Source organism: Bubalus bubalis, chromosome 2 (assembly GCF_019923935.1).
Source record: "Bubalus bubalis isolate 160015118507 breed Murrah chromosome 2, NDDB_SH_1, whole genome shotgun sequence".
Taxonomy (NCBI): Eukaryota; Metazoa; Chordata; class Mammalia; order Artiodactyla; family Bovidae; genus Bubalus; species Bubalus bubalis.
Genome location: NC_059158.1, coordinates 93,670,028 through 93,688,249, shown reverse-complemented (window position 1 = coordinate 93,688,249; position 18,222 = coordinate 93,670,028). Strand labels below are relative to the sequence as shown.

The window sequence follows — 18,222 nt, the reverse complement described above, 5'->3', positions numbered from 1 at the left end:
AATTTAAAAGATCAGAGCAGAAATAAATCAAATAGAGATAAAAACAACAATAGCAAAGATCAAGAGAGTAAAAGTTGATTCTTTGAAGAGATAAACAATTGTTAAAAACTTTTTATCCAGATTCACCAAGAAAAAAAAGATGAGGACTCAAATCAGTAAAATTGGAAATGAAAAGAAAGTTAAACATGATGCCAAAGAAATATGAAGGATCATAAGACTTCCCTGGTGGCTCAGATGGTAAAGCGTCTGCCTACAATGCAGGAGACCTGGGTTCGATCCCTGGGTGGGGAAGATCCTCTGGAGAAGGCAATGGCAACCCACTCCAGTACTCTTGCCTGGAAAATCCCATGGATGGAGGAGCCTGGTAGGCTACAGTTCATGGGGTCGCAAAGAGTCGGACATGACTGAGCAACTTCACTTCACTTCACGAGACCATCACAAGCAACTATATGCCAACAAAATGGGTAAACTAGAAGAAATGCACAAATACTTACAAAGGTACAACCTTACAAATGGACAAACACCTTACAAAGTTTGAATTAGGAAGCAACAGAAAATATAAACAGAACAATCACAAGTACTGAAACTGAACCTGATTAAAAATCTTCCAAACAAAAGTCCACAAGCAAACAGCTTCATGGGCCAATTCTATTAGTCATTTAGAGAAGAGTTAACAACTTCCTTCTGAAATTCTTCACAAAAAACTGCTGAGGAAGCAACATTCCCAAACTCATTCTATGAGGTATCACCCTGATACCAAAAACTAGACAGAGATACCAGAAAAGAAAAAGGAAAAAGAAAATTACAGGCCAATATCATTGAGCAAAAATAGAGGCAAAAATACTCAACAAAATAATAGACGACTGAATCCAACAACATATTAAAAGGATCTTATACCATGATCAAATGGGATTTATCATAGGGATGCATGTATGATACATCACATTGATATATGCAAAATCAACATGATATATCATACTATAAATTGAAGAATGAAAATCATATATTCTTCTCAACAGATGCAGAAAAAGCTACTGACCAAATTCAACACCCATTTATGATAAAAATTCATCAGAATGTTGGCAAAGAGGAAACCTACCTCAACATTATAAGTGCTGTATGTGACAAACCCACAGGAAACATCATTCTCAATGATGAAAAACTGAAAGCATTTCCACCAAAATCAGGAACAAGAAGGATGTCCACTCTCGCCACTTTCATTCAACACAGTTTGGAAGTCTTAGCATGGCCATCAGAAAAGAAAAAGAAATAAAAGGAAATCAAATTGGAAAAGAAAGAAAACCATCACTGTTTGCAGATTACATGATATTACACATAGGACATCCTAAAAATGCTACCAGAAAACTACTAGGGATCACCAATGAATTTACACCTAGAGGAAAACTTAGGCAGAACACTCATAAATTGCAGCAATATCTTTTTCTATTCCTCTCCCAGAATAATGGAAATAAAAACGAAAAGAAAAAAATGGGACTTGCTTAAACTCAAAAGCTTTTGTTTGCACAGCAAAGAAAACAAAATGAAAAGACAACCCTTAGAATGGGAGAAAATATTTGCAAATGATGTGACCAAAAGCGATTAGTCTCAAAAATTTACAAATAGCTCATGATGCTTAAAGCATCAACACAAACAACCAAATCAACAAACGGGCAGAAGACCTAAATAGACATTTCTCCAAAGATGACATACAAATTGCCAAGAGGTACATGAAATAATAACTAATTATTAGAAAAATGGAAATCAAAACTATAACAGGATATCACATCACACCAGCCAGAATGCCTATCATCAAAAAATCCACAAGCAATAAATGCTAGAGAGGATGTAGGGTAGGGAACCCCCCATACACTGATGGTGGGAATTTAAATCAGTACAGCCAGTATGGAGAACAGTATGTAAGTTCCTTAAAAAAAAAAAAAAAAAAAGCTACCATATGACCCTGCAATCCCACTCCTGGGCATATATCCAGAGAAAAACATGATTCAAAAGGATACATGCACCCCAATGTTCACTGCAGTACTGTTTACAACAGCCAAAACATGGAAGCAACCTAAATGCCCACTGACACAGGAATGGATAAAGACGTTGTGTATAATACACAATGGACTATTACTCAGTCATTTTCTATTTTAAAAAGAATGAAATAATGTCATTTGCAGCAACACAGATGGACCTATAGAGTGTCATACTAAGTGAAGTAAGTCATACATAGAAGGAGAAATATTGTATGACACCTGTCGGGAGCCACGTTAGGCATTACTGACAAAATGGAGGCATGGCCCCAACTCCCTCTCCTCATCTTGCAGGCACGGTCCCGGGATGAAGGAGTTAGGCCTTGTGATTCTGACTTGTTCTTTCCTTTCTTTGGTTGAGTTGGCTGGAAAGAATGTTAAGGTGCTTGAGAGAAGCATGAGAAAGCACAAAGCCTTCTGCATTTGTGCCCAGAAAATAATCTATAAAGTAACCTTTGACATTTGTTCAAGGATCTTTACAAAGAATGTTCCAGGATGAGCACATAGGCCGCAGCTTGAGGCCATGGGAAGGATTGTTATCTGAGACCTGTTTGTGAGGGGAATGTTTATGGCAAAAGAAGTTTGCTGAGTTTAGGGTTTAGGAATAATTAAGAATAGCTAGAAGCCTTTTTAGGAGATAGTGATCTTAAAATGCTAGGGGCAAACAGGATTTAGAAAGATAAGAAATAAACTGAGGAATGTGGCATGAGTTACAATGTAATCACAAGTTAAGTATAGGACACATAAGAGAAAGTAGATAATAGATAGTAAAGCTGATTCTGAGAGAATTGCTAAAGCAGGAACTCTGTTTGTAGGACAACAATGATTTCTGGAGACAATAAATCTGGGTGGGGAAAACTAAAATGTCAAACTTCTGGCCTAATGCTTTTGTCAAAGTATAAAAGAAAACCTGAGGCTTGAAATAAACATGTAGTTGCCTACTATGAGTCAGAGGCTACATCATCATCCATGGACACCACTCACCCCTTCAGGCTGATTCCCTGGCTGCTGGAGCTGGACTCCGGCAGACAACCCTTATATGTGGGATCTTAAAAGAAACGATACAAATGAACTTACTTACGAAAGAGACTCATAGACTTAGAAAATAAACTTATGGTTGCCAGGGGGAAAGGATAGTTAGGGACTTTGGGAAGGTCATGTATGTCATCTACACACCGCTATATTTAAAATGGATAACCAGCAAGGATCAATTGTGTAGCATACGGATCTCTGCTCAGTGTTATATGCCAGCCTGGATGGGAGAGGGGTTTAGGGGACAATAGATACATGAATATGCATGGCTGAGTCCCTTCACTGTTCACCTTAAACTACCATGACATTGTTAACTGGCTATACCCTGATACAAAATAAAAATGTTTAAAGTTTGGGGAAGTGTGTGTGTGTGTGTGTGTGTGTGTGTGTGTGTGTGTGTGATTCTTACTCCTTGGAAGTAAAGCTATGACAAATCTAGGCAATATATTAAAAAGCAGCGACATCACTTTGCTGACAAAGGTCCATATAGTGAAAGCTATGGTTTTTAAGTAGTCACATACAAATGTGAGAGCTGGACCATAAAACAAGCTGAGCACCAAAGAATTGATGCTTTTGAATTGTCATGATGGAAAAGACTCCTGAGAATCCTTTGGACTGCAAGGAGATAAAACCAGTCAATCCTAAAGGAAATCAACCATGGATATTCATTGAAAGGACTGAATCCTGAAGCTCCAGTATTTTGGGACACCTGATGTGAAGAGCCGACTCACTGTATAAGACCCTGATGCTGGGGAAGATTGAAAAGGAGAAGGGGGTGGCAGAGGATACAACGGTTAGACAGCATAACAGACTCAATGGACATGAATTTGAGCCAACTCCAGGAGACAGTGAAGGACAGGGGAGCCCAGCACGCTGCAGTCCATATAGGGCTGCACAGAGTCAGACACGACTTACCAACTGAACAACAACAAACTGAATCACTTTGCTATGCACCTGAAATTAACACAATACTGGAAAAGAACTATATTCCAATATTAAATGAAAATCTGAAAAGAAAGAAAAATCTCAGCATCTAAATAATTGAGAAACTTAAATGTTTCCTCTTCTTTAAAATCGTTTTGGATTGAGCCATTCTTAAGCATAGTGGAATTATTTGTCATGATTTATTTGATTTTGGGAGGGCTTTAATACCAAAAGAAAGAAAGAAAAAAACCACAGCCTGCTGCTGCTGCTAAGTCACTTCAGTAGTGTCCAAATCTGTGCGACCCCATAGACGGCAGCCCACAGGGCTCCCCTGTCCCTGGGATTCTCCAGGCAAGAACACTGGAGTGGGTTGCCATTTCCTTCTCCAATGCATGAAAGTGAAGTTTCTCAGTCGTGTCCGACTCCTAGCGACCCCATGGACTGCAGCCTACCAGGCTCCTCTGTCCATGGGGTCATGCATAATACTTTCACATTTAGCAACAATATATGGCAGGCAGTGAAAATATTTCTTGAATGAATAGATGAAGCCCTTTTGGCCCAAATTTCAGAAGAACCCTATCAAAACAAGATTAGAGCTAACTGAAATCAAGGCCCTTTTTAAGTAGAGCAGATTAGATCCTTAGAGAGACAGAGTGATTCACAGGCCAACAAACCCAGAGGAGAAAGTTTCAAAAACTAACTCTCCGACAATGCACCTTGGATAGAAGGTCCTAAGATCAGAAAATTATGTGTGTGGACCTTATCTATTGAAACTATCAGGGGGCAACACTGGTATTTTTATTATATAAATGGGAATTGTGTCAGTTATGAATTATTACTCTCGTACAACACTAACAATGATCAGAAATGAAGATTTAATCATCCTCAGGGGAAAAAAATGGTTGGTAGCAAATAATTCCACTACCCTCTGTTTTAAGCATTACAAAAGATCAAAGAAATATAGGGAGAAGCTGCCCACTCTATATGATGCACGTTAATACTTATAACTAAAAGTGGATATTATTTTCTGTTGTAACAGATGGGTAAATGAAGCTCTGGTTAACTACTTTGTTTTCTGTCAAGAAACTAAACTAGAAAATAAACTAGAAGCCCATTTCCTTTTTTTTAATTCTACTCTGAAAACTCATGGCAGAGAAAAAATTTATAATAAGCACCAATACTCTTGTAGAAGTCAGAGCACAAAGAAATTATATTAGTAGTGTGCCTAGCTCACAAGAGCTCACCTAACTTATGCCTTAGAAATTTGTTAGTGAATGAGTAACACATTTAACATACTGATCTTTAAAATATTTTGATTAATTTGTATCACTGACTTAGCACCACTAGAATATCCTTTCAGCATTTACTACCCTTTTGCCTAAATTAGCTGAACGGTTGCTTCTAGTCACTATTTTCTTGTCAACTGAAGAGATTTGGTGAACAGGATCTTCAAGTCTAACCACAGAGGAGTGACTTATTAAAGATCAAATTAGTAAAGTGTTTTCTCATGCTCTGCGCTTTAAATAACTGGGGGTTTGAATCTTCAGACTCAGAAACCAAGTTGTGCAAGTTCCAAAGTTACACAAGAACATGGAACACAGTCGTTAAAAAACAAAAAAGAGAATAGAATGCATTTTAATCTTCAGAACATTCTCATGGGTTTCTTACTGTTTCCCTCAACAAGCTGAAACTATGATTTCAAACACCCTTGATGAAATTTATTACATAGCCAGGGAGGTGAGTGTGAACTTTGGTCTATTTTTATTCCTCCCTGGAAATTCTCTTTGGTTTTCACAACAAAGAAGTGGTGGAAAGGATGGCACTATTAATTAATTTCTCTGTGGCTTATTTATGTTTTCATACTCAAGAGGCTACTGGATTGAATTTCTTGGGAAAATGTGAAACATGTCAGAGTCCTCAAGTATTGTGTGAATACCCACCTGGAGATTCTAATACAGTGGGCCTGCACAAAAAACCTATGCAGCAGGTATATGGATTTGTTACATGAATTACCCCATGATACCTGGAAGGAGGATGCTACCTGGGAAGTTTCCTGATGTAAACATTTGAGTTTATAAATAGAAGTAAAAAAAACAAGTACACTGAGAATTTATCTGCTAATTTTTTTCTTTTTTTATTGCAGCTATAAAGAGTTACATAATTTGTGCTAGGCAAGGAGACAATTCAGAATCCAGACTCAAGATAAAATACCAACTCTAACACTTTCTAAAATTACCACCTTGGGAAGTTAGTCACTTTAATCCTTCATTTTTTTTTAATGTGTAAAATGGAGGAAGTAATAATATCTACTTCATACAGTTGTCTTGATAGCTGAATGAGATCATCTATATTTATTAATAACAGAAGATCTGATACAGAAGTACTCAAAAATTATTTTACATTTATGATCTTAAATGTTTTCAGATAGCTACAAAATAAGTAGTAGCTACCAAATGAGTAGTAGCCTCAAAGTTCTGGAGAGTAAGATTTCATGAAACCAACAAAGGACACAAACGCTTCATTAATTAATTTTTTAAAAATAATAAAAATTAGGAAGAACAGAGTATAGAAGGAAGGTTTTCTTGCCTCAGTGCATTCAAGGTTGAGTTATTCTACCCTTAAAAAGTATAGGGAGAGTAAAATAACAACCCCTCCTGTTACTATCAATGGGGATATTTAGTTGACTAGAATAAGTGACTTTCTCAGGATCACAGAATGATTTAGTTGCAGATAGAAATCAAAGCCTCATGAGTGTTAAATACCTGACGTCAAGTCTGGGTCTTTTTCAGGCTTTTCTGTTTTCACATTGTTCTTTCTACTACTTGACAGTAGCACATTAAAAATACTAAGAAATTTTGAGACTATTTTAGGGAACTCCCTTGTGGTCCAGTGGTTAGGACTCTGCACTTTCACCAGTGAGGGCCTGGGTTCAATTCCTGGTTGAGGAACTAAGATCCCGCAAGTTGTACAGTGTGGCCAATAATAATAATATTTTAAACTTTACTACATGCTTAGTAAGTAGTATCTGTCATCACAAAGTAATGACAACACAAATGACATAATGGTAGTTACTGCTCTTCAGAAACCACAAGGATGTGAGCCAGACCAGGGTTGAATGCACAGAGCCCAGGCTTAGCCAGTATACCTGACAGACCTCAACTGAGGGAAATAAGCATATTTAATATAAAAAGTCTGACTATAAGCTACATTCCAAGATTGTGTCTACCACTTAAGGTGCATTTTACTTCTTATCCTTGTAAAGGTGATCTTTCACACTGCATGTGCTCATGAAGATCATCTCTCTCTGCTGCTGCTAAGTTGCTTCAGTAGTGTCCAACTCTGTGCAACCCCATAGACAGAAGGCCACCAGGCTCCCCCGTCCCTGGGATTCTCCAGGCAAGAATACTGGAGTAGGTTGCCATTTCCTTCTCCAATGTATGAAAATGAAAAGTGAAAATTGAAAGTGAAGTCGCTCAGTCGTGTCCAACTCTTAACGACCCCATGGACTGCAGCCTACCAGGCTCCTCCATCCATGGGATTTTCCAGGCAAGAGTACTGGAGTGGGTTGCCATTGCCTTCCCCCATCTCTCTCTGCTGCTGCTAAGTTGCTTCAGTCGTGTTTGACTCTATGCGACCCCGTAGACGGCAGCTCACCAGGCTCCCCCGTCCCTGGGATTCTCCAGGCAAGAACACTGGAGTGGGTTGCCATTTCCTTCTGCAATGCATGAAAGTGAAAAGTGAAAGTGACCCCATGGACTGCAGCCTACCAGGCTCCTCCATCCATGGGATTTTCCAGGCAAGAGTACTGGAGTGGACTGCCATTGCCTTCTCCGCCATCTCTCTCTAGGGATACTTTATTCAAACTGCAGAGGTTCTGGTGTGTTGTCTAGTCACTTCGGTTTTAAATATACCTGAGTTACTCTTACCTGGTTAACTTCTTTCACTCTCTCTCATCCTGTCACTTCTTCAGGGTGTTCTTGCCTGAGCTTCAGTCGAAAGCAGGTAACTAAGTTGTTTAAGTGCAAGCTAGGCTCTTTTTTTTTTTTTTTTTTCACACAGGGCACTTTTCTCTTAGTAATTCGTGTTTGTTACTGAGTTTATTCATTAATGCTCAACTTCCTGCACTAAATTGCAGTTTCAACCAGAGCAGAGACCATGTTTCCTTTACTCAACAGTAACTCCCCAGTCGATTATAGTGCTGGGCACCAAGTGACATCCAACAGATATGTGGTGACTGAACACTTGTTTTGAATTAAGTGGAGAAATGGTTTCTTGGCTTGTCATAAAAACTTTACCCCCTGCTCATTTCTGGATAAAAGATTTATTTGAAAGTAGTATCAACAGTTCTAAATTTTAGTTTTCATGAAACTGCTAATCAATGACACTTTTAGGCTTTTATCCAAAAATAGAGTTTTCATTTGGGTTTAGAAGGAGTCACTGAGTTTGCATTTATGGCGGATAAGCAGATAAATTCAAGTGTCAGGTTGGTGATTGGTTCTGAAGTTTTGGTGAAAACTTTCTGTCATATCTGGAGTTGTCTCAGGAGTTCTGTATGTAAGACCAGCATGGACAGGCTGGTCCTTATCACTCTGAGGTCAGCTTCACAGCAAACTTGCTGACTGATACAGGCACGGATATATGAGAGGCAATAGCAGCTGGCATAGGATCTACTGGCCTATGCCTTTCCTAAGAAAAACTAGCTCTTGAATGTTTTCGTTTTTGTTAGTTAATTTTGGTAATTTAAATACAGCTTTAACCCAAAAGTTTGCTAATTTATAACCTCTCACTCAGGACTTAGAGAGCACACCAGCAACTCCCCAGTATTCTCTAGGCATTACAAAGATGCCTCCCCTGGACCTTCAAACCTTTTTGTTAGCTTCAGTACCAGTGTGGCTTCCTCCCATCCTGCTTTGACTCCCCCTTGAGTCTTGTCTAATACAGTTGGAAAAATTCTGTAATTTCCATGGCATACATGAAAATGCCTATACCCAATGCCAAGAAACACTGTCTCTCCCTTTCTATGTACCAGAAGTTTAACTGTGGAAAAGGTGCTGCGTTCCATGAAGGAAGAAGGTTCTCTCCAACTTCTAGACATGTCACTAATGCTCCATGTCACTGGACTCTAGTTGCAGAAACTGTTTTTAACCATACAGGTTGTTTGTGCTTTCTCAATAGGATGACACAAAGGCCTCCAACAAAACCTCCAGAATGAACCTCCTAGATTTAAGATTATCAGGCAAAGTAGGCTAAAGGTCACAACTTTCCTTGCCCTGATCTAGCCCTGTTTCCAAATTACCTGGTATTGGGCAAAGATACTTTGCAGCTATACTTTGAGACATACTCAGTGGTCAACGGCCTTAACTGGATCTGACTTGACCTGAGGAATGTGTGCGTGCAGATGAAACCTGGAGGTGTCAGAACGTTGCCTTTGCTTCATTACCACACTAAGATCTTTGCCCAATGCGGAGACTTGTCCCCTGCTAGGCAAGATATGCCATATGCTGAGGGACTGAGCAATGCACAAGCTATTCCTGGAAATATCCACCCTTTTTTCCCAATTTCTGATCCTGCACTTGCCTCTTACCCTTTAAAAGCCCCTCTCCATGACTGCTCCCACACCCCTGCCACCCTTCTCACCCTTCAGAGAGAAGTTATCTTTAGAACCTGAGTTCCCTTTCTCCATTCTGCGGGATTGAATGAAAGCCTATTTGGCTTGCACCAAACTCAGTTTCCTCATTGGCAGGGTGAACCAGAGAAATAAAGAATTCCCTGACTGGGCAGGGGTGGGGCTTTGGTTCAGCTAGGGCCCCAAGAGGAGGGCCTCACATCTAATTTGGTAACAGACCTAACTTCTGATCTGGGAATTGAACTTTCACAAACTCTCCATGGAATTGTTTCCACAGATCTGGCCATAATCCTCATCCACATATAACCAATTCTATGACAATTACATGCTAAATACACTGACCTAAACTGACACTGAGGAGGGAGATTGATGCAGGTTCCTATCAGTTGCTTTCCTACTCCCCAAAATTCCTGTTACAAAGAGGGCAGAATTTGAATGTAGAAAACTAGGACTTAGCTAAGGGTGATTTATCTAGTCTTAATGTTTTCTTGGGCTTCCCTCGTGGCTCAGCTGGTAAAGAATCTGCCTGCAATGCGAGAGACCTGGGTTCAATCCGTGGGTTGGGAAGATCCCCTGAAGAAGGGAAAGGCTACCCACTCCATTATTCTGGCCTGGAGAATTCCATGGACTAAGTAGTCCATGGGGTCACATCAAGAGTTGGACACGATTACCTAGGCAGTAGTACAGATAAGAAGAGTTTTCAGGGGCAATCTGAAAATTAATATTATCTTTGTAACCCTCTCTTCTCTGTCTCTTATCCCAACTTTTTCTCTGTGGAAATGAAAAGCAGATCAATACCTACACATTGGCACCCTGTTTTTCTGGCCACCCTAATATTGAGTTGGCCAAACAGTTTGTTCAGGTTTTTGTATAATTTAATAGAAAAACCAAAACAAACTTTTTGGCCAATCCAACAGTTTCATGTCATCTCTTACCCTTCCAAAGAAAGAGGCTGGGAAAGAATTACATACATTTCAAAGGAACAGAGAAAAAATGTACAATCACAGTTTTTCTAAACATTTAGTTTAGAAAATATCCAAGAAAAGAAGAGAAGTGAAAGGCAAAGGAGAAAAGGAAAGATATATCCATCTATATGCAGAGTTCTGAAGAAGAGCAAGGAGAGATAAGAAAGCCTTCTTAAGTGAACAATGCAAAGAAACAGAAGAAAACAACAGAATGGGAAAGACTACAGATCTCTTCAAGAAAATTACAGATACCAAGGGAAAGTTTCACTCAAAGATGGGCACAATAAAGGACAGAAATGGTATGGACCTAACAGAAGGAGAAGATATTAAGAAGAAGTGGCAAGAATACACAGACGAACTATACAAAAAAAGATTTTCATGACCTAGATAACAATGATGGTGTGATCAGTCACCTAGAGCCAGACATCCTGGAAAGAAGAAATAACAAACTGGTTCAAAATTTGGGAAAGGACTACATCAAAGCTATATATTGTCACCCTGCTTATTTAGCTTATATGCATAGAACATCATGCAAAATGCTGGGCTAGATGACTCACAAGCTGGAATCAAGATTGCCAGGAGAAATATCAAGTAGATTCAAGGGATTAGATCCCGGAGACAGAGTGCCTGAAGAAGTATGGATAGATATTCAAAACACTGTACAGGAAGTGGTGACCAAATCTATCCCCCAAAAAAAGAAATGCAAGAAAGCAAAGTGGTGTCTGAGGAGGCCTTACAAATAGCTGACAGAAGAAGAGAAGCAAAAGGTAAAGAAAATAGAGAAAGATATGGAGCTATTAATAGCCTTCTTAAGTGAATAATGCAAAGAAATAGAGGAAAAAATAGAATGGGAAAGACTAAAGATCTCTTCAAAGAAACTGGAGATACCAAATGAACATCTCATGCAAAGATGGGCAAAATAAACATCAGAATGGTAAAGACCTGACAGAAACAGAAAGGATTAAGAAGAGGTGGCTAGAATACACAGACGAACTGTACAAAAAAGGTTTTAATGACCCAGATAACCATGATGATGTGGTCACTCACCTAGAGTCAAACATCCTGGGGTGTGAAGTCAAGTGGGTGTTAGGAAGCATTACTACAAACAAAGCTAGTGGAGATGACAGAATTCCAGCTGAGCTATTTCAAATTTTAAAAGATGATTCTATTGAAGTGCTGCACACAATGAGCCAGCAAATTTGAAAAACACAGTGGCCATAAGACTGGAAAAGGTCATTTTCTTTTTTTCTTTTTTTTAATTTTATTTTATTTTTTAAACTTTACATAATTGTATTAGTTTTGCCAAATATCAAAATGAATCCGCCACAGGTATACATGTGTTCCCCACCCTGAACCCTCCTCCCTCCTCCCTCCCCATTCCATCCCTCTGGGTCGTCCCAGTGCACCAGCCCCAAGCATCCAGTATCGTGCATCGAACCTGGACTGGCAACTCGTTTCATACATGATCTTTTACATGTTTCAATGCCATTCTCCCAAATCTTCCCACCCTCTCCCTCTCCCACAGAGTCCATAAGACTGTTCTATACATCAGTGTCTCTTTTGCTGTCTCGTACACAGGGTTATTGTTACCATCTTTCTAATTTCCATATATATGCGTTAGTATACTGTATTGGTGTTTTTCTTTCTGGCTTACTTCACTCTGTATAATAGGCTCCAGTTTCATCCACCTCATTAGAACTGATTCAAATGTATTCTTTTTAATGGCTGAGTAATACTCCATTGTGTATATGTACCACTGCTTTCTTATCCATTCATCTGCTGATGGGCATCTAGGTTGCTTCCATGTCCTGGCTATTATAAACAGTGCTGCGATGAACATTGGGGTACACGTGTCTCTTTTCCTTCTGGTTTCCTCAGTGTGTATGCCCAGCAGTGGGATTGCTGGATCATAAGGCAGTTCTATTTCCAGTTTTTTAAGGAATCTCCACACTGTTCTCCATAGTGGCTATACTAGTTTGCATTCCCACCAACAGTGGAAGAGGGTTCCCTTTCTCCACACCCTCTCCAGCATTTATTACTTGTAGACTTTTGGATCGCAGCCATTCTGACTGGTGTGAAATGGTACCTCATAGTGGTTTTGATTTGCATTTCTCTGATAATGAGTGATGTTGAGCATCTTTTCATGTGTTTGTTAGCCATCTGTATGTCTTCTTTGGAGAAACGTCTATTTAGTTCTTTGGCCCATTTTTTGATTGGGTCATTTATTTTTCTGGAGTTGAGTGTAGGAGTTGCTTGTATATTCTCGAGATTAGTTGTTTGTCAGTTGCTTCATTTGCTATTATCTTCTCCCATTCTGAAGGCTGTCTTTTCACCTTGCTAATAGTTTCCTTTGATGTGCAGAAGCTGTTAAGGTTAATTAGGTCCCATTTGTTTATTTTTGCTTTTATTTCCAATATTCTGGGAGGTGGGTCATAGAGGATCCTGCTGTGATGTATGTCAGAGAGTGTTTTGCCTATGTTCTCCTCTAGGAGTTTTATAGTTTCTGGTCTTACGTTGAGATCTTTAATCCATTTTGAGTTTATTTTTGTGTATGGTGTTAGAAAGTGTTCTAGTTTCATTCTTTTACAAGTGGTTGACCAGTTTTCCCAGCACCACTTGTTAAAGAGATTGTCTTTAATCCATTGTATATTCTTGCCTCCTTTGTCATTTTCATTCCAATCCCAAAGAAAAGCAATGCCAAAGAATGTTCAAATTACCATACAATTGCACTCATTTCAAATGCTAGCAAGAGTATGCTCTAAATCCTTCAAGCTAGGCTTCAACAGTATGTGAACTCAGAACTTCCAGTTGTACAAGCTGGATTTAGAAAAGGCAGAGGAACCAGGGATCCAATTGCCAACATATACTGCAACACAGAAAAAGCAAGGGAATTCCAAAGAAGCATCGGCTTCATTGACTATGCTAAAGCCTTTGACTGTGTAGATCACAACAAACTGTGGAAAATTCTTAGAGACAGGAATACCAGACCATTATGCCTGTCTCCTGAGAAACCTGTATGCAGGTCAAGAAGCAACATTTTCATAGGGGTCCCAGAAGAAGAAGACAAAAAGAAAGACCATGAGAAAATACTTGAGGAGATAATAGTTGAAAACTTCCCTAAAATGGGGAAGGAAATAATCACCCAAGTCCAAGAAACCCAGAGAGTCCCAAACAGGATAAACCCAAGGCGAAACACCCCAAGACACATAGTAATCAAATTAACAAAGATCAAACACAAAGAACAAATATTAAAAGCAGCAAGGGAAAAACAACAAATAACACACAAGGGAATTCCCATAAGGATAACAGCTGATCTTTCAACAGAAACTCTTCAAGCCAGGAGGGAATGGCAAGACATAATTAAAGTGATGAAAGAAAATAACCTACAGCCCAGATTATTGTACGCAGCAAGGATCTCATTCAAGTATGAAGGAGAAATCAAAAGCTTTTCAGACAAGCAAAAGCTGAGAGAATTCTGCACCACCAAACCAGCTCTCCAACAAATACTTAAGGATATTCTCTAGACAGGAAACACAAAAACGGTGTATAAATTCGAACCCAAAACAATAAAGTAAATGGCAACGGGGTCATACTTATCAGTAATTACCTTAAACGTAAATGGGTTGAATGCCCCAACCAAAAGACAAAGACTGGCTGAATGGATACAAAAACAAGACCCCTACATATGTTGTCTACAAGAGACCCACCTCAAAACAGGGGACACATACAGACTGAAAGTGAAGGGCTGGAAAAAGATTTTCCATGCAAATAGGGACCAAAAGCAAGCAGGAGTAGCAATACTCATATCAGATAAAATAGACTTTAAAACAAAGGCTGTGAAAAGAGACAAAGAAGGTCACTACATAATGATCAAAGGATCAATCCAAGAAGAAGATATAACAATTATAAATATATATGCACCCAACATGGGAGCACCACAGTATGTAAGACAAATGCTAACAACTATGAAAGGAGAAATTAACAATAACACAATAATAGTGGGAGACTTTAATACCCCACTCACACCTATGGATAGATCACCTAAACAGAAAATTAACAAGGAAACACAAACTTTAAACGATACAATAGACCAGTTAGACCTAATTGATATCTATAGGACATTTCATCCCAAAACAATGAATTTCACCTTTTTCTCAAGCGCACATGGAACCTTCTCCAGGATAGATCACATCCTGGGCCATAAATCTAGCCTTGGTAAATTCAAAACAATAGAAATCATTCCAAGCATCTTTTCTGACCACAATGCAGTAAGATTAGATCTCAATTACAGGAGAAAAACTATTAAAAATTCCAACATACGGAGGCTGAACAACACGCTGCTGAATAACCAACAAATCACAGAAGAAATCAAAAAAGAAATCAAAATTTGCATAGAAACGAATGAAAATGAAAACACAACAACCCAAAATCTGTGGGACACAGTAAAAGCAGTCCTAAGGGAAAAGTTCATAGCAATACAGGCACACCTCAAGAAACAAGAAAAAAGTCAAATAAATAACCTAACTCTACACCTAAAGCAACTAGAAAAGGAAGAAATGAAGAACCCCAGGGTTAGTAGAAGGAAAGAAATCTTAAAACTTAGAGCAGAAATAAATGCAAAAGAAACAAAAGAGACCATAGCAAAAATCAAAAAAAACAAAAGCTGGTTCTTTGAAAGGATAAATAAAATTGCAAACCATTAGCCAGACTCATCAAGAAACAAAGGGAGAAAAATCAAATCAATAAAATTAGAAATGAAAATGGAGAGATCACAACAGACAACACAGAAATACAAAGGATCATAAGAGACTACTATCAACAATTATATGCCAATAAAATGGACAACGTGGAAGAAATGAACAAATTCTGAGAAAAGTACAAGTTTCCAAAACTCAACCAGGAAGAAATAGAAAATCTTAACAGACCCATCACAAGCACGGAAATTGAAACTGTAATCAGAAATCTTCCAGCAAACAAAAGCCCAGGTCCAGACGGCTTCACAGCCGAATTCTACCAAAAATTTAGAGAAGAGCTAACACCTATCCTGCTCAAACTCTTCCAGAAAATTGCGGAGGATGGTAAACTTCCAAACTCATTCTATGAGGCCACCATCACCCTAATACCAAAACCTGACAAAGATCCCACAAAAAAAGAACACTACAGGCCAATATCACTGATGAACATAGATGCAAAAATCCTTAACAAAATTCTAGCAATCAGAATCCAACATCACATTAAAAAGATCATACACCAGGACCAAGTGGGCTTTAATCCCAGGGATGCAAGGATTCTTCAATATCTGCAAATCAATCAATGTAGTACACCACATTAACAAATTGAAAAATAAAAACCGTATGATTATCTCAATAGATGCAGAGAAAGCCTTTGACAAAATTCAACATCCATTTATGATAAAAACTCTCCAGAAAGCAGGAATAGAAGGAACATACCTCAACATAATCAAAGCTATATATGACAAACCCACAGCAAACATTATCCTCAATGGTGAAAAATTGAAAGCATTTCCTCTAAAGTCAGGAACAAGACAAGGGTGCCCACTCTCACCATTACTATTCAACATAGTTTTGGAAGTTTTGGCCACAGCAATCAGAGCAGAAAAAGAAATAAAAGGAATCCAAATTGGAAAAGAAGAAATAAAACTCTCACTATTTGCAGATGACATGATCCTCTACATAGAAAACCCTAAAGACTCCACCAGAAAATTACTAGAACTAATCAATGACCATAGTAAAGTTGCAGGATATAAAATCAACACCCAGAAATCCCTTGCATTCTTATACATTAATAATGAGAAAACAGAAAGAGAAATTAAGGAAACAATTCCATTCACCATTGCAACGGAAAGAATAAAATACTTAGGAATATATCTACCTAAAGAAACTAAAGACCTATATATAGAAAACTATAAAACACTGGTGAAAGAAATCAAAGAGGACACTAACAGATGGAGAAATATACCATGTTCATGGATTGGAAGAATCAATATAGTGAAAATGAGTATACTACCCAAAGCAACTTATAGATTCAATGCAATCCCTATCAAGCTACCAACAGTATTCTTCACAGAGCTAGAACAAATAATTTCACAATTTGTATGGAAATACAAAAAACCTCGAATAGCCAAAGCGATCTTGAGAATGATATTTGGCAAATCTAATACAGTTATGTAAAGTTTAAAAATAAAATAAAATTAAAAAAAAAAAAAAAAAAAAGAAGAATGGAACTGGAGGAATCAACCTACCTGACTTTAGGCTCTACTACAAAGCCACAGTTATCAAGACAGTATGGTACTGGCACAAAGACAGACATATAGATCAATGGAACAAAATAGAAAGCCCAGAGATAAATCCATGCACATATGGACACCTTATCTTTGACAAAGGAGGCAAGAATATACAATGGATTAAAGACAATCTCTTTAACAAGTGGTGCTGGGAAAACTGGTCATCCACTTGTAAAAGAATGAAACTAGAACACTTGCTAACACCATACACAAAAATAAACTCAAAATGGATTAAAGATCTCAACGTAAGACCAGAAACTATAAAACTCCTAGAGGAGAACATAGGCAAAACACTCTCTGACATACATCACAGCAGGATCCTCTATGACCCACCTCCCAGAATATTGGAAATAAAAGCAAAAATAAACAAATGGGACCTAATTAACCTTAACAGCTTCTGCACATCAAAGGAAACTATTAGCAAGGTGAAAAGACAGCCTTCAGAATGGGAGAAGATAATAGCAAATGAAGCAACTGACAAACAACTAATCTCGAGAATATACAAGCAACTCCTACACTCAACTCCAGAAAAATAAATGACCCAATCAAAAAATGGGCCAAAGAACTAAATAGACGTTTCTCCAAAGAAGACATACAGATGGCTAACAAACACATGAAAAGATGCTCAACATCACTCATTATCAGAGAAATGCAAATCAAAACCACTATGAGGTACCATTTCACACCAGTCAGAATGGCTGCGATCCAAAAGTCTACAAGTAATAAATGCTGGAGAGGGTGTGGAGAAAAGGGAACCCTCTTCCACTGTTGGTGGGAATGCAAACTAGTACAGCCACTATGGAGAACAGTGTGGAGATTCCTTAAAAAACTGGAAATAGAACTGCCTTATGATCCAGCAATCCCACTGCTGGGCATACACACTGAGGAAACCAGAAGGAAAAGAGACACATGTACCCCAATGTTCATCGCAGCACTGTTTATAATAGCCAGGACATGGAAGCAACCTAGATGCCCATCAGCAGATGAATGGATAAGAAAGCAGTGGTACATATACACAATGGAGTATTACTCAGCCATTAAAAAGAATACATTTGAATCAGTTCTAATGAGGTGGATGAAACTGGAGCCTATTATACAGAGTGAAGTAAGCCAGAAAGAAAAACACCAATACAGTATACTAACGCATATATATGGAAATTAGAAAGATGGTAACAATAACCCTGTGTACGAGACAGCAAAAGAGACACTGATGTATAGAACAGTCTTATGGACTCTGTGGGAGAGGGAGAGGGTGGGAAGATTTGGGAGAATGGCATTGAAACATGTAAAAGATCATGTATGAAATGAGTTGCCAGTCCAGGTTCGATGCACGATACT

At 38.5% G+C, this 18,222-nt stretch overlaps 1 non-coding gene across 1 annotated transcript; it reads left to right on the top strand.

The window, feature by feature from the left end:
- Positions 1 to 219: 219 nt before the first annotated feature.
- On the top strand, positions 220 to 291 carry TRNAC-ACA. The gene has a single exon. It is a non-coding gene; the product is annotated as a tRNA-Cys (tRNA).
- The last annotated feature ends 17,931 nt before the right edge of the window (positions 292 to 18,222 follow it).